The sequence below is a fragment of the Dermacentor andersoni genome, chromosome 9 (genome assembly GCF_023375885.2).
Source record: "Dermacentor andersoni chromosome 9, qqDerAnde1_hic_scaffold, whole genome shotgun sequence".
Lineage (NCBI taxonomy): Eukaryota > Metazoa > Arthropoda > Arachnida > Ixodida > Ixodidae > Dermacentor > Dermacentor andersoni.
This window is the reverse complement of record NC_092822.1, coordinates 77495637-77518143: the sequence shown is the minus strand read 5'-3', so window position 1 is coordinate 77518143 and position 22507 is coordinate 77495637. Positions and strand designations below refer to the sequence as shown.

Here is a 22507-nt window from a genome sequence, read left to right as displayed (position 1 = left end):
AGACCGAACTTACGTCACCTGATACGGGACTGTCCTTTCTGCAGTGCTCGCCACAGGTACACAGCCATCATACCAACGCTGCGCGAGCGTACTAATGCGCAAGTTGAGATTCATCATCGTCTCATGGACCTCTATAAATTTGTGAGAGACCGACATTGTGAGAATGATTTCACGGCTTTTCGTTTTCTTCCCGCTTCTTCCCCAGTTAGGCCTATGAGCCATCCTTCTCACAAAGAAAATGGTTGTTCATTCTTTTGTTAAATAAATGATCAGCTTGGAGGTAAATATTTGTTGCCGTGGGAATTATTCTATAGTATAGTATAGTATAGTATAGTATAGTATAGTATAGTATAGTATAGTATAGTATAGTATATAGTATAGAATTCTCGGCATGTTTGATTGCATAAATCCTGTATACAGTTTCATCTGTCCCAAAGGTTTCGTGGACAGCACATGTGTCCCTAATACGAAGTAGATGGTCGGTGCTGAACGTGCCGCACGATTTGGTTGCGCAAGAGCACGTGCTGCTGCACGGGCGCATTTGTATCTGTGGTGAATGTACGACCAGCCCCAAACGTTGTCATGCGGGCTTGTGCGTATGGCATCTTAAAGAGTGTTTAGCGCGCTCACACGTTTACCGTTGTTTAGCAGACCTATAGGCAATCATTTTGGTCATGTGCACATACAGCACACGCATTTAAACATTTCAACGCCTAAACATGTAGAATCAGAGTCAAGCAAGGAAACTGCGCCGCGCAGACACACATGCGACGCTTGTTCATGTTCTATGTTAAATGACCCACGGGGTATCCGGTGTTAACAAGCCGCAATTTTCCTCATATTTTCTGACAAAATGCAATTGTCTTTGAAACCAAAGACGTTATCCGTAATGTTGAGACATGCGGCTTGGTAGTCATTCGTGTTGTTGAGAATGACCACCCTTAAAATATCATTATAAAGGTCACTGGGATGCGTGTACTGGGAGGCAAGAAAGTGAATGCATGTTTTATTTCACGTTGGCAAATGCACATATTATTCTTCTGCCTCCTTTTCCTGAGTAGAAGGTTACTTGCCTAAGCGATATGCTCGATTTTTTTTTCACTGTCTCATAACCGAAAAAAATACGAATCTGGCAGAAGCTATCGTACACGAATCTGTCAAAGCTATCTATATTTTTTGACCATGTTGCAACAGCATCCTGGCAGCCAACGTCTGCTGGACACAGGCAATTCTAATTACAATTCTCTGATACCTAGAATCTGTCAAAGCTATCTATATTTTTTGCCCATGTTGCAACAGCATCCTGGCAGCCAACGTCTGCTGGACGCAGGCGATTCTAATTACTATTCTCTTATGCCTACAGTAGCAAGCGTCTAGGGACAAATTGTGAGGTAGCGCGCTTTTGTGCTAGAGATCCTTTGTGAGAATCCGGCTTTCGGGCAACCTTATATCTGCCTATAGAGGCGTGTATATATATATATATATATATATATATATATATATATATATATATATACCAACATTCTTTCAGTCACAGCGCACCGCCGCCGACGGCAAAATTTCGCCAGAAGAATTCATATACTTATTGTAGCACTACTATGCTTTTACAAGCTTTAAACAAATTACTGCGTATCTTTAAAAAGTAAGTGGGGCGCATGCATACAGACAGAAAAACTCAAGGAAATTATCTCCTGGCAAAAAATTTCAAGATTTGGAGCAAGTTTCATAACTGGCGCAATAGCCGCGTATTCAAAAGGCTATGAGAATATAGCCTGGCCAGCACAGATCCGCGATGACTATCCACGTTAGTGAAAAGCGGAAACGCGTCATGTATAAAGCGTGTGCTGGAGCCGTGCTGCTTTCTCGCGTTTTCCCTGGTCATGTAGTAGCCCCGCAGTGACGCACGCACACAGTCCTTTGCAGTGTCTCGAAGATTGCTTTGCCTCTGAGATTATAAAGTTGGTGCGCCTGTGCGTTGCAACCGCGTGTTTCGGCAAGGCTCTTATCTCGCGGTTCTCTTTGAACACGCTGCGCGATAAAGCGGCGTGCCCGCTAAGTTCTGCCTTGGTCTGCAAGACTAGATTGAGTGAAAAAATGACATGGCAGCGATGTGTTTTGAGTCGCGGATACATCATTGGAGTGCCGGGAAGGCGTCGCACCCGCTTGCATGCATCGCTAGCTGCCTTGCGAGGTAAAGAAGGAAGCATTTTACACCTGGTGAATGTAAAGAGCATGCTTCTCGACGTAACGTGCGTACTACATTGCCCGTGCTACCACTGATAGAAGAAACGTGTCCAGTGGCAATATTCAAAGCGCCAAATTCAGTCACCAGGCCGACATGCTTGCTGCATCGTTAAATGGTGGCAAGCACCGCCAGCGCAAGGGTCTGTGACGCTTTAAATAAGGGACTCGGCAATAAAATATAAGATTGGTCGACCAGTAGAGCATGAAGCCGTGGACGACTTCTGCATCATGGCCCAAACATTGGCACACGGAGGCTTTCTAAAGCAGCAGCCACTGCCTATTGCGGGTATCTTCATGCTTACACTGAACTGCTTTCGGGTGCTGATAGACTACGTGCGTCTAAGTTCCACACCACGGTAATCATGCATAGTTTTCTTCATCGCGAGGGAGACAGCGTTCTTGCAGATTACCATACTGGAAAGAGTAAGGAGGTGTTTGTAGGGGTGGGAGGGGGGGTGCTCTGCAGGCGGGGTACTGCAGACGTGGCAGTTCGGCAATGTTCGGAGTCATAGGTGACAACGGCGCTTGACCAGCGTTTTGGTAATGCACGAGACACCATGCGTACGCAGAAAAGGTGGTATAGCATTATGGGCAGTAAAAATAATTGTTTACGTGTAGCTCATTTCTTTCATGGTCATGCGTTGGTGTAATCATAGACAATCTTATTGCAAGGTATATCGCCTACTGAAGCGGAAACTTGCTCCTCGTATTAGAATTTTTCTTAACGCTAGGTATTATCTTAGAGAACCAACAACGCTAAGCCGGTACTACTCATTTATTCAGACATACCGCAATTATTTTATTAAAACGCGGGGCAACAGATATCCAACACGCATAGTACCGCTACAGCATTTGCAGAATCATTGCGCCATCCGAATATTATCGTTCTAATCATTCCACTGCGGCGGTTATAATATGCTTCCCAACCACAGTGCAACTTCAGCAAATAATCTAGTTAAATACATGTTAGCCTGCTAGCTGAGTTAAAATAACAAGTAATCCTCCCAAAGTAAATAAATTTTCTGAGGCTACTTAGGTTAAACCGCGCAAGATTCGCAGCTAACAACGATTTCTTATTGCCACTAATACGTACTTATTATGAAAAATAGTCTTGGTATTTCTCCGTCTTACTTGGAACAGCCTCCCACTAAATGCCAGGAGCTTTACTTCTTTGGGTCCCTTCAAAGAAAGATTATTCAGTGTCCTACTACATAACCAAAATCACTTCACTCCTGCTAACTTCTCTTTCGTTTTTCCTTTGTCTGTTTTTCAATTGTCCAGCTTATAAACATTCTTGGCTTGTTTGGGTTTTATTACCTTAACTACTGTCATAATTGTATTGCTAGTTATTGCGTTCGTGTCATTTGCAGTTGGTACACCGTTTACTTTGCATAAAATTCCATCTTATGAGTACTACCTTGCTGTTTTATGCTATATACTTGCACAAATATAATACCCTTTATGCTACATGCCTCGGGACCTACTTCTGTAGACTAATGTAAGCATGTATACCGCTTATGAAATAAATAAAATGAAACTGATAGCACAGCATATGCGGGATTTCTCAGAATTTCAAGCCTTCTTGCCCTAGACTAAGTCGGGAAATGCAAACCAAAGAAACACAAAGATAAGAAATTTTTTCATTTCTTGTCACTTTCAGAATAGATCTTCCATGTTTTATTACCCATAACTATTATTACACATGCTGTACAGGCAAAATGAAATATTACGAAGTAACAGCAGAAAATCTTACGTTAGGGACAGGAATTCCGAACATGATAGAAGATTTTCCAACATGTCCTGCGCTTGACTGAAGGACCTCCACCTGGCACTTTTCAGTAACATGACAGTCCTTGTCGACGTGGCATCCACCTTCCCTTCTTTCCTCATGATAGGACACCACCAGGTCTTTGAAGCATGTGTTCCTATCGAGCATTGTCTAGAAGAAATAAATCCAGGTTGATTAGATATTGTTCTAAAGCGCTGACAAGTTCTGAAATCCTTAGTATGAATACCAACTCCTAAATTAGGGCTTTGCTGGAAATAGGCTCGCGAATAAGGCAGAAAAAAATGCTTCTGCTTAGATGTCAAGCAATGGAACAACCCACAGAAATTTACCTAAAAAATATATCGGCCGTTATCTGTTGCCTAGTATATTGTTGCAGTAATTGTCAACACTACGCTACCATATTCTTTGTTGTCTAGCGGTTGCATTGTCTTATAGTAAGCGCAAGACCGCAAATGTACATATTTAGCAGTTGCGGGATTTACTCAGCATTTTCTTTTACTCTTTCTTTACAGCTGAAGCACTGGTAACTGTTTGCGAAACTCTAATTTCAAGCATCACTGTTGTGTAGGCCAAGGTTATCCATATCGTTGGCATTATTTTTCCTCCAAGGGCCAAAAAAGTACAAGAGATAGCTGAAATACATAACCGCACATTCGCGCTAATAACGTGCTGCTTGCCAGCAACTTTACCAGAAAAGAAAACCACCCGACGGCTATAAAATAACTGGCTTAGAGGGTTGTTATCAGTTTAAGTACAACTGTTGAGGCATTCTATGTTCACGACGACAATGCCTGTGTGGCTGCCTCGCTTATACTGCGCTGCGGCACCGAACTCTTTGTTGCAGTTGTGGTAACTTCTGCCATGCAGAGCCGCTATCTTGAAGGTAAAAAAAAAAAAAAATAGCGCCGTGCAACAATCTCGAAGCCGATAAATAGCCCCTTGTAACGTGATGGGCAAGCGGTAACTTTTAGTCGCCACGGTTTCGTTGCCTCTACACGCGTCTGCTTCGGTAGCGTGATTTCTCCGCTATTACAAAGAGGGAATGTCGCGGTTTGAAAACTTGTTGGAAAGATCTTATGCCAGAACTCATCTCATGATTATCATTGTCGGTAATGCCATTAGCTCACGAGGAATGTATCAACACACCATATTTGGGAAGTCTGGTTGTTTTAATATCTTTCGGTCATTGTGGGAATTCGCTTACTTAGGCTACATGCAACGTACTCCGGTATCGTGAAACTTTACTATGGTAGTCAATTGCCAAGGTCGCCTAATAGAATGGCTTAAAGATGACTGTTATGTCACCGACACAATGACAAAGATGGAATGACGCCTCAGTGACAAAGGCGGTAGACGACGGCCACATTACCACAATGAGGTCATCATCATCATCATCAGCCTGGTTACGCCCACTGCAGGGCAAAGGCCTCTCCCATACTTCTCCAACTACACCGGTCATGTGCTAATTGTGGCCATGTTGTCCCTGCAAACTTCTAATCTCATCCGCCCACCTAACTTTCTGCCGCCCCCTGCTACGCTTCCCTTACCTTGGAATCCAGTCCGTAACCCTTAATGACCATCGGTTACCTTCCCTCCTCATTACATGTCCGACCCATGCCCCCATTTCTTTTTCTTGATTTCAACTAAGATGTCATTTACCCGCGTTTCTTGCCTCACCCAATCTGCTCTTTTCTTATCCCTTAAAGTTACACCCATCATTCGTCTTTCCATAGCTCGTTGCGTCGTCCTCAATTTCAGCAGAACCCTTTTCGTAAGCCTCCAGGTTTCTGCCCCATACGTTAGTACTGGTAAGACACAGCTGTTATACACTTTTCTCTTGAGGGATAGTGGCAACCTGCTGTTCATGATTTCACAATGCCTGCCAAACGCCCCCCAGCACATTCTTATTCTTCTAGTTATTTCAGTCTCATGATCCGCATAAGTGGTCACTACCTGCAATAAGTAGATGTATTCCCTTACAACTTCCAGTGCCTCGCTACTTGTCGTAAAGTACTGTTCTCTTCCGAGACTGTTAAACATTACTTTAGTTTTCTGCAGATTAATTTCCAAACCACCCTTCTGCTTTGCCTCTCCAGGTCAGTCAGCATGCATTGCAATCGGTCTCCTGAGTTACTAAGCAAGGCAATATCATCAGCGAATCTCAAGTTGCTAAGGTATTCTCCATCGACTTTTATCCCTAATTCTTCCCACTCCAGGCCTCTGAATACCTCTGTAAACATGTTTTGAATAGCATTGGAGAGATCCTATCTCCCTGTCTGACGCCTTTCTTTATTGGGATTTTGTTGCTTTCATTGTGGAGGACTACGGTGGCTGTGGAGCCGCTATAGATATCTTCCAGTATTTTTACATATGGCTCATGTACACCCTGGCTCCGTAATGTCTCCCTGACTGCTTGCTGAGGTTTCGACTGAATCGAACGCTTTTTCGTAAACAATGAAGGCTATATATAAGGGTTGGTTATATTCTGCACATTTCTCTATCACTTGATTGATAGTGTGAATATGGTCTATTGTTGAGTAGCCTTTATGGAATCCTGCCTGGTCCTTTGGTTGACAGAAGTCTCAGGTGTTCCTGATTCTATTTGCAATTACCTTAGTAAATAGTTTGTAGACAACGGACAGTAAGCTGATCGGTCTATAATTTTTCAAGTCTTTGGCGTCCCCTTTCTTATGGATTAGGATTATGTTAGCGTTCTTCCAAGATTCCGGTACGCTCGAGGTCATGAGGCCTTGCGTATACAAGGTGGCCAGTTTCTCTAGAACAATCTGCCCACCATCCTTCAGCAAATCTGCTGTTACCTCATCCTCCCCAGCTGCCATTCCCCCTTTGCATAACTCGCAAGGCGTTCTTTACTTCTTCCGGCGTTACTTGTGGGATTTCAAGTTCCTCTAGACTATTCTCTCTGACATTATCGTCGTGGGTGTTACTGGTACTGTACAAATTTCTATAGAACTCCTCAGCCACTTGAACTATCTCATCCATATTAGTAACGATATTGCCGGCTTTGTCTCTTAACGCATACATCTGATTCTTGCCTATTCCTACTTTCTTCTTCACTGCTTTCAGCCTTCCTCCGTTTCTGAGAGCCTGTTCAATTCTATGCATAATATAGTTCCTTATGTCAGCTGTCTTACGCTTGTTGGTTAACTTCGAAAGTTCTGCCAGTTCTATTCTAGCTGTAGGGTTAGAGGCTTTCATACAATGGCGTTTCTTGATCAGATCTTTCGTCTCCTGCGATAGCTTACTGGTCTCCTGTCTAACGGAGTTACCACCTACTTCTATTGCGCACTCCTTAATGATGCCCATAAGATTGTCGTCCATTGCTTCAACACTGACGTCCTCTTCCTGAGTTAAAGCGAATACTTGTTCTGTAACTTGATCCGGAATTCCCCTAGTTTCCCTGTTACCGCTAACTCATTTATTGGCTTCTTATGTACCAGTTTCTTCCATTCCCTCCTCATGTCCAGGCTAATTCGAGTTCTTACCATCCTATGGTCACTGCAGCGCACCTTGCCGAGCTCGTCTACATCTTGTATGATGCCAGGGTTCGCGCATAGTATGAAGTGGATTTAATTTCTAGTCTCACCATTCGGGCTCCTCCAAGCCCACTTTCGGCTAACCCGCTTGCGGAGAAAGATATTCATTATCCGCATATTATATTGTTCTGCAAATTCTACTAATAACTCTCCCCTGCTATTCCTAGAGCCTATGCCATATTCCCCCACTGACTTGTCTCCAGCCTGCTTCTTGCCAACCCTGGCATTGAAGTCGCCCGTCGGTATAGTGTATTTTCTTTTGACTTTACTCATTGCCGATTCCACGTCTTCATAAATGCTTTCGACTTCCTGGTCATCATGACTGGATGTAGGGGCGTAGACCTGTACTACCTTCAATTTGTACCTCTTATTAAGTTTCACAGCAAACGTTGCCACCCTCTCGTTGCTATAGAGTTCCTGTATGTTACCAGCTATATCCTTATTAATCAGGAATCCGACTCCTAGTTCTCGTCTCTCCGCTAAGCCCCGGTAGCACAGTACGTGCTCGCTTTTTTGCACTGTATATGCGTGTTTTTTCCTCCCAACCTCACTGAGCCCTATTATATCCCATTTAGTACCCTGTAATTCCTCCAATAACACTGCTAGACTCGCCTAATTAGATAACGTTCGAACGTTTAACGTTGCCAGGTTCAGATTCCAATGGCGGCCTGTCAGGAGCCAGGTATTCTTAGCACCCTCTGCTGCATCACAGATCTGACCGCCGCCGTGGTCCGTTGCTTCGCGGCTGCTGGGGACTGAGGACCGGGGTTTGATTGTTGTATTCATATAGGAGGTTGTAGCCAAGTACTGCACCAGGGTGGCCAATCCTGCTCGGGTGAAATAGTGCGTTACCGGTTCTGGTCACCGGGATCAGGCTGCTCTCCAGGCCTATTTGTGCAATTGTCTCAACACACGTTTTTTTTTTGTGGAGAATTGTGCGGCACCGGGGTTCGAACCACGGTCCTCTTGCACGCGACGCGGATACTCTACCGCCCGCGCAGGAGTTGTACGCCTCATTTAACCTACAGGGGGCCTTATTTGATCAGTCAAGGTGGGCCAATCTGAGCTCGGTTATACCGCACGGATTGCGCTCAATTAGAGAACCTGGTATTTATGACCTGCACATGTGTGGCCATACAAAATATAGAAGATTTTTTTCCCTTTTTTGAAAACGGGGGGATATTAAAAAGGAGGGAAAAGGGAAAAAATGAAGAGAACAAGTGATTTGAACTCGTGACCCTTGGATGTTGCCCGGAAAGATAGCTGAGTCGGTTGGTCCGTCAGGCTCCAGGTTACATTGAAGCGCCATAGCTCCTGCCCCGAGCCTTATACTTACGTGGAAAGGGACTGATGTTGTCCGCGAGGCATACTTTCATGGAAAAATGGCCGCCCGTGGAGAAGAGCGAACTCGAGCGGGTTTAGAGACTAGGAAAATCTTGATTACGGGCTCGGCGAGCGCGGCACGCTTAGCGTGGGAAGCTGGCCCGTGTAACTATCTCAAGGACTGCTGCTCACGAGGGCGAAATACCTTCGTGTAATTATAATAACACTAATAAGACTACTTTCGAAAAAGGGAACGTCCCAGCAGGCTGTACTACGAGTGCTAGGGCTGATACTTTTATATATATATATATATATATATTCATCTCATCTATGGAATCGAATGCGAGCGCTGTTGCTTTGTCTCTGCGTGTAGTAGTTAAGAGAGCCAGTTTAAGGGAGGAGAAGAAGAAAGGAAAGGAGAGTTTCTGAAGCGAAATTGCAGCGCCGTGGTTTTAAAGCGCACCCGCGGTAGAAAAACGGAAGGCGATATAAGCGTGCGTGGCCATGATGCGCACACGACAAACTGCCTTAAAATATTTAGAGTTAAGGGAAAGCTTCGTTAGCAAACGATAACACGGCAATCAGCACACGAATACGACGAGAGAAATTATTGAGACGAGGAAAGTTCCCTTGAAATAAGTATGGATTGCGAGACAAATGCTTGTAAGTATTGAACTTTTTAAAATATGAGGGGAATATGCACTCACCGAGAGGACAGCATCCGCACGAGACTACCACCAGGCACCTTACTGAGACACGGAGGGCTTTGTGGCCAGAACAAAGCCCCCGTCTCTGCCGACCAAGCGCAGAAAACGTGCGTTCCGATCGCTCAAGGCTTCGCGGACATAGTATAGTTCTAGAGTCTAGGATACGCTTAAAGAGGTGCGAGCGCGGCACTTTTAGCGTGGGAAGCTGGCCCGAGTAATGAGGTGACCACAATGAGGTGACGATACCTAATGATGATTAATTATAACGATCATAACATGATTGCGCTGACATGAGCAAAATGGCACAATGGAATGATCATGAGTGAATGACAGTGATGACATTACGACGACAGTATGACAAAACCAGGTGATGATGCGATTACGACGATGCCGCAAACATTGCAGCACTATGGCTACAGTATGACCAAAGATGTATGATGGCGACTGTCTGAGGGTGACCCAAGGATGACGATGGCATGACAACGGCACATAATGACTAATAAATGAGCACGATTACAATAGGATGGCGAAGCTACAACGTCGATGGAGGTATGACGACGAGGGCATGGGCCCAATGGGATGACGTTACTTAAATGATGACGATGGTCAAAGAACAGCTTGACGAAGACGCAAGATGGGTGGTATGACGATGACAGCAAGACGTAGATGGGCTAACGACGACGGCTTCAAGAGAATCAAAACACGAACTTAGAATGGTGACGAAGGTGACGAGGTCAGTGAGCAATGCATGCTCACTGACCTGGAGAGGCAAAGCCGAAGGGTGGGTCTAAAAATTAATCTCCAGAAAACTAAATTAATGTTAAACAGTCTCGCAAGAGAACAGCAGTTTACGATGGGTAGTGAGCCACTGTAGGTGGTAAGGGAATACATCTACTTAGGACAGGTAGTGACTGCGGATGCGGATCATGAGACAAATAATCAGAAGAATAAGAATGGGCTGGGGTGCGCTTCGCAGGCATTCTCAGATCATAAACAGCAGGTTACTATTATCTCTCAAGAGAAAAGTGTATAACAGCTGCGTCTTACCAGTACTCACGCACGGGGCAGAAACCTGGAGGCTTACGAAAAGGGTTCTACTTAAATTGAGGACGACGCAACGAGCTATGGAAAGAAGAATGATAGGTGTAACGTTAAGGGATAAGAAAAGGGCAGATTGGGTGAGGGAACATCATGATGATGATGATGATGATGATGATGATGAGGAGGAGGGGTTAATGATATCTTAGTTGAAATCAAGAAAAAGAAATGGGGGCATGGGCAGGGCACGTAATGAGGAGGGAAGATAACCGATTGTCATTAAGAGTTAAGGAATGGATTCCAAGGGAAGGGAAGCGTAGTAGAGGGCGGCAGAAAGTTGGGCGGGCGGATGCGATTAAGAAGTTTGCAGGGACAGCATGGCCACAATTAGTACATGACCGGGGTAGTTGGAGAAGTATGGCAGAGGCCTTTGCCTTGCAGTGGGCGTAACCAGGCTGATGATGATGATGAAGGAGTGACTACGACGACGACGATATTACAAAGAATGTAAGATGACGCAGAAATGACAACGATGCCGTGACCACGGTATGATGAAAAAAGGATGAGAACGAGTCCTTGACGAAAGTTACCACATGATCACTGTATTACGAAACCTATTTGACGACAATGGCATCACATGGGCTACATGACAAGGGTCGGATGATGAACCTGGAGTAACGACAATGGTACGAGAATGATGGCATGACGCCTAGGCAATGACAACGGAAACTTGATAAAGACTGTTTGAAGACGACGCGGTGAACACGATGTCATGAATGTGATGGCATAGTGTCAATTGAATTAGGACAATCTGATTGCGACAGATCGACGGAGGCGGTATGACGACAGACAGCACGGGGATAGTTGGATGACCAAGCTGTAGTGACGACAATGGCACGACCACATTGGCCTGACCACGGCGCTAAGACAACGGATACATGATAGCGACTGTCTGACGATGATGACGACGCATTCTGGACGTTGGCATGACAGGGGTGGCGATGTTGGCTTGTTGATACATATTGGCTCAAGGTGGCTGAGCGCTGACAAATACGCTGACTAAAAAAGGCACAATAAACCCACATTTCTATTTAACTTTCAGAAGCTATCTTTGCCAGAGCGAAGATCGCTGTTTTCTTAGATCTTTTAGACGAAATGTTAGAATTTGCCACGCTCAGCCAAGGAACCATGCTTCTTGAGGTGACTGTACTCCCTTGGCACAAATGTGCAGTCTGCTGAGCTCATCAATAGAATCCAAGCCAGCGGTTTTCAGAGCGTCATTACCACAGCTACACGCACAACAGAACATAGCCGATCCGGACTTGATAACTTAATCGTAAATTTAGATGTTTGTGTGCATGGTGTTGGTACGATATGATCAGATATAAGCAACCATTGCCCTATTGTAATCACGTATTCAACTTCTAGGCCATAAGATGATGTTCCCGAAACGTTTATGAAATACAGGTAGGTGTCCATCTAAGCAAAATATGGACTCTTTTCGGGTCCGAAACACCAAACACGATTGGTCTGCTGTGTATACCAAGACCAATGCTTCTGATGCCAACGCTGAATTTGGTCAATATTTTCGGAAATTTATGACGCTTCTTTTTCATATAAATGTTTCAAAAAAAAAGAAATAAATTAGGAAACCGTGGATTAGACCAGAACACATCAAAATGATGAACAAGAAAAATAAATTAAAAAGAAATGTTTTCATCAAGAAAACTGTGCCAGCTAGTAGCACTTAGAAAGTACCGTGACCTATTAATGTCGGAGCTAAGAAAGGCAAAAGCGTTGTATTACGATAACATCTCTGGTTTATCGCGTAAGCACTCTGAAAAAGCGTGGAAGGTGACCAATCAAGTTTTGAAACGCGGAAACAGCAACGATAGGATAACAGAACTAACAATCGATAAAGAACTGCTCTGTAAATCTGCTTTGGCCGAAAACTTAAATTCTCACTCTGTAAATATCGTAAAGCCATCACACTATTTCTGTGACGTCAGCGTGAATATCTTTTGCAAAGTGAGTATTTTCATTGCGCCCATCGATGAACTCGAAATCTGTCAGGTGTTCATGACCTAAAGAATAGTAAAGCTGTGGTTGTTGATAATATACCTATAGGACCCGTAAATATATTATTGATATCATTTCTCACCCCTTTGCATATATATTTAATCATGCATTAGCAACTGGTTGTTTTTCGACCACGATGATGCATGCAAAAGTAACTGTTATATATAAAGGCAGTGAAAGGAACCAGGTTACTAACTATCGACCCATATCAATCCTCCCAGTATGCTCGAAGGGTCCTGAAAAAATTATTCTTTACCTTCTAAGCAATTTCTTTACCCTACACAATCTCTGATTGCCCGCATGCATTTAGCCTTTGAAAATAAACGGAAACAGCATCATTAACACAGAAAGAAATAATTGATCGCAATATCGAAGAAAAAGTAATTCTTGGTGTTTTTCTAGATTACACGAAAGGCTTTGATTATTCAAGCACAACACTCTCTTAAATAAATTGTACTGCGACGGCGTACGTGCAGTAGCTTATTCCTTGTATGAGACTTATTTGAATGATCGCTAGTAATGTGCTTCTATTAATAATTAGATATCCTCTTTTAAAAATGTTGCCTGAAGAGTTCCACAGGGAAGCCTCCTAGCACCACTTCTGTTCATTGTGTATGCAAACGATGTTACTCAAGTAAATAACATTTCCAGTTTATTGTACGCGGACGACACAAATCTGTTCGTAACCGGCTGGAAGATAAACGAAGTTTTCATGAAAGGTCAAGGAGCGCTTTCAGATATTTGGAAAGGGTCGAGTAAAAGCGCTCTTAAAATCAGCGCTTGTAAAACAAAAGCCATCCTATTTAGGGCCAAAGACCAAAACGTCCTTCTATCAGCAGATCTGTGTCTTGACGGGGCCCCAGTCGACATTGTACCAAAGCATAAATCACTAGGCGTCATATTTTCTGCTGATATGACATGGACAGCTCATATTGACTATCTTGCTAAATAACTTTCTTCAATGGCGGGAGCGCTGTCGCGGTGCCGCTATTTCATTCCTAGCAATGTCAAAATGCAAATAGATAATGTACCGTTTCACCGCTCGCGTAAACTTCTGTACACATGTATGGTGTACAACTACGCTGACCAATCTGCAGAACTGTGTTCCTTCAGAAAAAAGCGATACCATGCGTTGCAAACGTTTCGTACGCCCCTTCTACCAGAGAACTCTTCCTCCGTTATCAAGTCATAAACGTCATGCTAATTTATCAGTACCGCCTATTCCACTCCCGTTTCTTTTCAAACAACACCCTAAAATTTTTTGAAGATTCATTTGGGCTGAAAAAAAAATAGGCAATCCTCGAACTAGAGGCCACTACAGATGGCAAGTACCGCGATGGCACACATCTTGTGGCAACACTCACTGGCTTTCAATGTCCCATATCTTTTGAACAAATATCACCAGAACGGAATCGACTTCAGCAACATTTCTAAAAAACAGTTGCGCGAATGTTTTGTTTCAGAACAGTACTGAGCGTTCCCATTCATTTCCCTACCCCCACAGTTTCATTTAATCGTCCTGATTGCCATCTTTCTTTTTTCTTTCTTTTCAATTACACATTTAAGTACCATATGTGTTCTTTTGTAATTATTTTCTTGTCCTTTACCAATTACTACTGTGCTATAACTACGTGGCGTCATCATTTAAGTTTGTTACTTGTAGTAATACGACTCATTTTAAATGTATGTATCGGTTATGTTTTATCAACGATTTATGTCATCCGCCGTGGTTGCTCAGTGGCTATAGTGTTAGGCTGCTGAGCACAGGGTCGGCGGATCGAATCAAGGCCACGGTCGCCATACTTCGATGGGGGCACAATGACAAAACAGTCGTGCACATACATTTAGGTTCACGTTAAAGAACTCCAGGTGGTCGAAATTTCCGGAGTCCTCTACTACAGCGTGCCTCGTAATCAGAAAGTGGTCTTGGCACGTAAAACCACATAGTTTCTTAAAAAACGTTTTATGTCATTTATTTTTCTATACTAATCTAAACATGATTGTTGCTTATGTATGCTTATATACATAAACTAGCATATTTCGCATGTTATCGATAAATTTTTTTGTGTGTATACTGCCTTGTGTATGGGCCACAAGGCACCTTTAAAACTGCATTTTACCACTTTTAACCTGAGGTGACCCATAATAATTATGTTGAAAATAAACATCTTATCCACTGATTCATTGATTGATTGATTGGTTGGCATGACAACTGGGTATAATTACCACTGAAAGACGGCAGGATGACCATGTTTGAATGGCGAAGTAGGATTGCTGCCGCTACCACGAAGAAGCCAGTATGACGACAACAGATCGCGTTATAACTGAAGTTATAACGATAGTACAGCGACAGCGTGACGATGACGGCGGCATAAGGGTGGCATGCCGACAGTCCGATGACAAACTAAAGTGGCGACTCGGATGAAACGATTGCCACGGTACCACGACGATGGTATGACAACGAATTCATGACATCCACTGTACGACGACGATGGTGTGACAATGATATGAGGACAATAGTGGCACGTCTACTTGTTTATTTTTGTCAGTGGCCACGTTTCACTTTCTAACAAATTTTATCACACGGAACACTACGCGCCTGCATGTATCGGTAGTTTCTACAAAGTTATCGATGCTTCTATCTGCTGTCTGTTGTCATAGAACCTTGTGAAATCGGACTGCGTGTGTTCGCGACGCGAATGGTGCAGAATTTTTTGGAAGACACACGGGCACCAGCAAATACTCTGGATCCTTCGATGACTTAGGTTTAAAAGCCGACGCGCTTGACCCGCTGATCAGACTTTGGACGATCGCCGACTGTGTTCACCACTGTCGCTGTTCTTTGAGTGTAACTTGCTTTTGAGGGCACAGGTTCGCTCAGTAAACCGCTAGTTTCTTCATTCAAAGTTTTGCTGCCTTCACCGTCGCTACCACATGACATCTGGTGGAGGTGCAATTACGTGCATGTACCGAACGCCCCCGCAAAGAAGTAATCGAAGCCCGAACCCGGAAGACAGCATCAGCGTGGCCCCGGGCCATCGATCAAGCCGCAGACTACAAAACATGCCCCCGGAGTAAGGTCTTCTATCCGAGCCGACGAGAAGGAACACCTCCAAGTCATGAACAGTGGCAGCTTTAGTGTCTCTCATCGTGCTTCCGTAACCCAGGAAGCCACCTACCTTCCGTGGCGCTTCGGCAGACCATCGAGAATCCTGGCTCAAGACCTTTGAAATGATTTCAGCCTTCAACAACATGGGCTTCTGGGGATAAGCTGCCCCATGTATATTTCTCCTTGAAAGATACCGCGAGGGCATGGTTCGAGAATCGGGAATCCACCATTACAGCGTGTAAATTCCTGAGGACCTCTACAAGCGTTGTTGGGAAAGAAAGGGCCGAAGTTCCGTTGGAAGTCCGATTGCACCTACCAAACGAGAACGTTTCCATCTTTACAGAAGAAATGAGCCATCTTTTCTGCCACATTGACCCGGAAATGTCCGCGGAGAAGAAATTTCGCCTACTAGTATCTGGTGTAAAGCAAGAACTTTTCGCAGAAATGATACGAAACCCACCGAAGACCGTTGAAGAGTTTCTTCGCGAATGCATCAACATCTAGAAAGCTCTAAAAATGCGGAACCGCCGATCCATCCACTGTCCAATCCTAGCAAACTACGCCAACGTTTATTCACTCGGCACCTAAAACCTACGCGAGACCATCAGATCGGTCGTGCGAGAGGAACTTGAGAGGTTGTTCCCGAAATGTTCTCAACGTACTTCTCGGCCGCCACGCAGTCATCGCTTTAGTGGACACCGGAGCCGACTGCTCCGTCATGAGTGGACCCATCGCCACCCAGTTGAAGAAGGTTAAGACTGCATGGAAAGGCTCTTCAAATTCAGACTGCTGGAGGACACCTAATAACATAGACTAGAATCTGCACCGCGAGAATCGCAGTTCAAGACCAGACCTACCCTACCACCTTCGTTATCCTCCAACAGTGCTCACGAGACGTCATTTTCGGCATGTATTTCCTGAAGCCACACAACCAACCAACACAATCCATAACGCTGTCGGAAGATCAAGCGACACCGCCGGAGAGTTGTCGTAGTCACCAAGCTTTGAGTGTGCTCGAAGATCAAATCATCATGTCACCCAGCTCCAGCACTGTCATTTCCGTCGGCACCAATGCACCTGCAGACGTAGAAGGTGTCATCGTGGGTGAATAACGGCTACTAATCGATCGTGAAATTTGTGTCGCTAGAGGGATCGTTTGATTGCACGGAGGAAAAACGAAAGTCTTGTTGACAAATTTCAGCCAGGAGTTTAAGCAGATCAAGGGCACGCAAATCCCATCCGTGGATGAAATTCGGGAAACAAGCAGATAGCGTTTGTCCTCTCGGATTCTGCCGCATCCACCCTGACAACCATGGGGCATAAATGCAAGTCTCCCAATGATTAAGAAGCAATAGCTCAGAAGTCTCTTCGAGGATACAAAGACTGCTTTTCGACGTCATCGAGGATTCGATAAACACCAGTCGCAAATCATCGTAAAATAATCGAAGAGTGCGCTGCACCACTCCGACGAAGCCCTTCCCGAGTTGCTACGCGACAGCGTGTCCTCAAGTCGACGACAACAAGACAAGACGCCGAAATGTTGCGCGGCGACATGATCCCTCCGTCGAAAAGCCCGTGCGCATCACCTGTGGTCTTGGCGAAGAAAGACGACAGAACCGTACGTTTCTGCCTCGGTTATCGTCGACTGAACAAGATCACTAAGAAGTATGTGTACCCCGCGCTATGGATAGACGACGCATCGGATTGGCTTTGCAAAGCAAAATAGTACTTCTCGTCGATAGATCTCAAGTCAGGCTACTGGGAAATAGAAGTCGACGAGAGAGATCGCAAAAAGGTCGCTTTCATCACGAGAGAGGGCCTCTGCGAGTTCAAGGTAATGCCATTCGCACTGTGCTCAACGCTTGCAAAGTTGCAGCGCGTAATTGACACGGTTTTTGGCAGGATTGAGGTAGCAGACTAGTCTTGTTTACTTGGATAACGTCGATTTCTTCGCCTCAAATTTTTACGATCACCTTAGGCGGCTTTTGACAGTGCTAGAAGCCATCAAGTCGTCAGGGCTCACTCTGAAGCCGGAAAAGTGCCGCTTTGCATACGATGAGCTTCTGTTCGCGCGCCACATCATCAGCAAAGGTGCAATCTGTCCCGACCCGCAGAAGACAGCTGCCATCGAAAAGTTCCAGCAGCCCATCGAGAAGAAAGCAGTGCGTAGATTCCTTGGCATGTCTGCCTACTAAAGGCGTTTGTCAAAAACTTTTCACGCACGGCTGAGCCGCTGACACATATCACTAAACGTGATGTCTAATTCAAAATGGAAAACGCCACAGGCCGATGCATTTCAAGAACTGAAACGACGTATGCAGTCGCCACCGGTACTTGCACACATCGATGAGGACGCCGACACAGATGTCCACACTGATGCCAGTAGTCTAGGCCTCGTTGCCGTCCTAGTCCAGAGGAAAGACGGATTAGAACAAATGATAGCTTACGCTAGCCGGTTGCTGTCAAAAGCGGAAGTATTCTACGACCGAAAGCGAATGCTTCGCCATTGTTTCGGCTACAGCAAAATTTCGCCCTTATTTATATGGCAGGCCATTCAAAGCCGTCAGTTACCATCACGCGCTGTGTCCGCTAGCGAACTTAAAGGACCCTTCAGGATGACTGGCGCGGTGGAGCTTAAGATTGCAAGAATAGGACATCACTGTTTTCTATCACGTTTTTTGTCAGTCACGGACTTCGTACGGCAGTGGGAGGCACTGCTCGCAAGCGAGGACAGGGACAGCCAATTGGGCCTCCTGGACCAAGCTCAACGAGCCGCAAGAGCCAGTGGAGCCATGGATTGAGGACACCACCTAAAATATTTACGGGGTTTTACGTGCGAAAACCACTTTCTGAGTATGAGGCACGCCGTAGTGGAGGACTCTGGAAATTTCGACCACCTGGAGTTCTTTAACGTGCATCTAAATATAAGGACACGGGTGTTTTCGCATTTCGCCCCCATCGAAATGCGGCCGTCGCACCGGGATTCGATCCCGCGACCTCGTGCTCAGCAGCCCAACACCATAGCCACTGAGCAACCTCGGCGGGTTAGGGCACTACCCAGATTTGCCCCTTCTTTACATGTGTAGCAATATGTAGCGTACGTGAGTGCCTGCGCGCCCTTTCTATTTGTGTTTCGATGTCACGGTACACGGTGTGCATGTTCGCGGCGTCTCTTCTTTGTATGTGCAGCAAAACGTAGCGTCCCCGACGGCATTCGCATCCTGTCCGTTTGTGCTTCGACGCTGCGCTGCTCATTGGTGCCTTAGAACGACAGAAAGCTGAGCTAGTTGGTAAGGATTCATTATACAAAATCGTCCACACGCCTGCGCGTAATCCGTGCTCACGAAGTGAAATGTCACTAACTTCTCGAGAACGAATCAAATACAGTAGAGCTGCGTCATAATCGAATGGATATTTGTTATATTGAATATTTATTTTAAAGTTCTATGTATGTTACAGCCTTCTTACCACTAATATCAGACAATTATCAGATTGTGGTATACATGAGCTTAGAATTTTTCTGTAGTCGCGCTAATATTACAAATCGCGTTTTGCTAAAAGGAACAACTTAGTAGTTCTTTTCGCAATCTCGTGAATAATAAGCATACGCCGTAATGTATTATTACATGGTTACGCGAACGAATGGTTAACAACTGGAGGCTATTTACAAAATATATTTACAAAAGATAATGCAGCGCTGGCTAGTTCAGCCGACAGCTCGAGAGCCAGGTAGCGTTTGTCGTCTTCGTCGGGGCGCCCACGTGCATCATCCACAAGAAACACGCAATATGCATGTATCATTATCCAAGGCGGCGGAAGCATCGTCCCGTTGCGTCTAAATATCGGTGATCACAGGACAGTAATATGATTTGAGGCGTGCGACATACACAACATCAGTGGAATTCCTGGCAGATGAGGCTCTGGTACTGACTGGCGCAATTTCGTAGGCAACTGGAGTCACGGCACGCAGCACTCGATAGGGGCCTGTGTATCGAAACAGTTTTTCTGACAGGCCAATGTGACGACTAGGGGACCACAGAAGCATCGAGATCCAGGTGAAAAGTGTATGTCCCTGAGTTGGCGATCGTACAAACGCCGTTGCTTCTCTTGCGAGGTCAAGAGGCGAGCGCAGGCAATTTCGCGTGCTTGGGCTGCCCTGCTGATGGCGTCAAGTGCATACTCGCTGGCCTCTGCTGCGGCGGAAAGAAGGGATGCGTCCAGTAGCAATGTGGGTTCTCGTCCGAACAGAAAGAACGCGGTATAATCGGCAGTGTCGTGACGTGAAGAATTATATGCAAAAGTGACATCGGGTAGGGCAAGGTCTCAATCAGTATGGTCGGACGAGACATACTTTGCAAGCATGCCTTTTAGGGTACGATTCAGACACTCCGTGAGACCATTAGTCCGTGGATGGTAAGGCGTAGTCAGCTTGTTCTTGGTTGAGCAGGACTGCAGAATCTCGGCGATTACTTTAGAAAGAAATGTCCGACCAGGGACAGTGAGGAGTTGGGATGGAGCGTCATACTGCAGAAACACATCGCGTAAAAGAAAATCGGCGACACCTGTTGCGCAGCTCGTTGAAAGGTTTCTGGTGACGGCCTAGCGTGTGTAGTAATCTGTCGCCACAGTGACCCACTTGCTTCCAGAGATGAATAGAGGAAAGTACCAAGTAAGTCCAAGCCAACGTGAAAGAGCGTCAGGAACAAAAGGACATCAAGAACAGGTGTGGCGACGCAAACATCAACGGGCACTGGAAAAGATGATAGCAAATCGACGAAAGTCAAGGCTTTAGGCGGCAGGCGGACGAAGGCGGCCGTACTAAAGTTGTTCGCCAGTTCGGCACGAATATGCACGACTAGAGGAAGTTCGAGGCAAAGGGTACCGACAGAACAGTCGATCAAAGCGGAATGCTCCGTAAGAAAGTCGAGTCCGAGAATTAGGTCACGGGGACAATTGGTAAGCACTGTAAAAAGAAGGGGAACGTGGCGGGCGGCGATACTGATACGGGAAGTACACATTCCGATGACGTCAACAGTGCTACCATCGGCCATGCGGCCATGAGTAGTAGGAGGCGTGAGAGCCTTCTTCAGTCGACGACGGAGGTTACAACTCATTATGGCCACTTGGGCTCCAGTATTTATTAACCCCGTGGGCGTGGATGGAACGGTGCAGGACTTGGAGCCTCGAGCTCGCGGCGAACAATGCGTGTGACGTGCTCATTTAAGGATGGTGAAGCAGTAATATCGGCGCAAGACGACGTCGCAGCCTTGTTAGGGAGCCGGGAGAACTGTGGAATGACGCGGCGCCTTTTGCGAGCTCAAAGCGGTGGCATTTCTTGACGATGAAGTCCATGGTGGACACATTGTTGAATACCAACAAGTTGAACGCGTCTACCGCGATCCCTTTGAGTACGTGGCCGACTTTGTGAGCCTCGGCCATTTTGTCGTCGACTTTCCGGCAAAAAACGAGCACGTCTAGTATGTACGAGACATACGATTCAGTAAAAGACTGAACTCGGGTAGCAAGCTCTTTTCTAGCAGCCAGCTGCCGACTGGTGGGATATCCAAAGAGGTCGCGGTCGCAGAGCTTCTCCTAGAAAGCATCCTAGCTGGAGGTCTCGTCCTCATGCGTCCGGAACCAGACACGATGAGTTCCGCCCAAGTAGAATAGGACATTCGTCAGCATAATGGTAGTGCCCCAGCGGTTTTTTGGCTCACACGCTCATACAGGTTGAGCCAGTCCTCAACGTCGGCATTATATTGGCCGGGGACTATGCCATGACCACTGGGGTTGGTAACCGTAAAGTACGCTGTTGGCGGGGTCGCTGGAGTAGAAGCAGACGAGGTGTCGTCACCGGTAGCCATGGTGGAATGCAGGACGGTGCGGCCGCTGCGCAGCTCCGTGGCGAGGACGCGGAACGGAACCCTCCACGAAAATGTTACGCGAACGAAGGAATAACCGGAGACTATTTACAAAGTATATTTACAAACGATAATGCAGCGCTGGCAAGTTCAGCCGACAGCTCGAGAGCTGGAGAGCGTTCGTCGTCTTCGTCGGGGCGCCCGCCCGCATCACCCACAAGAAACACGCAATATGCATGTATCAATATGAAGCTTGAAAGCGAACCTTGTCGGCCTACCAATATCAGAGTGTACATCGGTGAACAAATGAGGAAAGTGTGACGTCTCCTAGATCTGTATAGTACCGGGCAGAGCCCTCTGCCGATTGCCATTTTAAACATAGTTTTTTGAAGTGCTAATATTTAGGCAGAAATATCTGGCTGTGTGAACGGTGCCGCGTGATGTAATAGGCTATATTAACTGTAGAGGTGATGAAAATTATGGCATTCTTGATTAATTTTATGTTTGATCACGCACAGTTGACGATTTGAAGAATCCGAAAACAATTCAGATTTTTCAATTGTTTCTATTCAATTCGACGATCAAATTAAATATTGACTATTCCATTTGAGGCCGCATTCAAATCGGAAAATTTTGGATTTTTATCAAACGCAAATATTTGATTTATGATCCTAAAGGTTCTCAGCTTATCACACCGACACACTTAGGAAAAGAAATGGAATGGTTTTTGGGTGGTAGTGGTAGCCATGGTGGATGACGTCCTGGGCTTGTTCGGCGGGCGGCTAATTATGCCTTCCTAG

The 22507-nt window shown here is 45.5% G+C and overlaps 1 long non-coding RNA gene across 1 annotated transcript in view; it reads right to left on the bottom strand.

The window, feature by feature from the left end:
• Positions 1–4003: 4003 nt before the first annotated feature.
• The window catches only part of LOC140213220 (uncharacterized), a 39747-nt gene continuing 21243 nt past the window's right edge, over positions 4004–22507 (bottom strand). Inside the window, exon 3 of the long non-coding RNA XR_011890161.1 lies at positions 4004–4183. This is a non-coding gene — a long non-coding RNA (uncharacterized lncRNA). The remainder of the gene's footprint in view (positions 4184–22507) is intronic.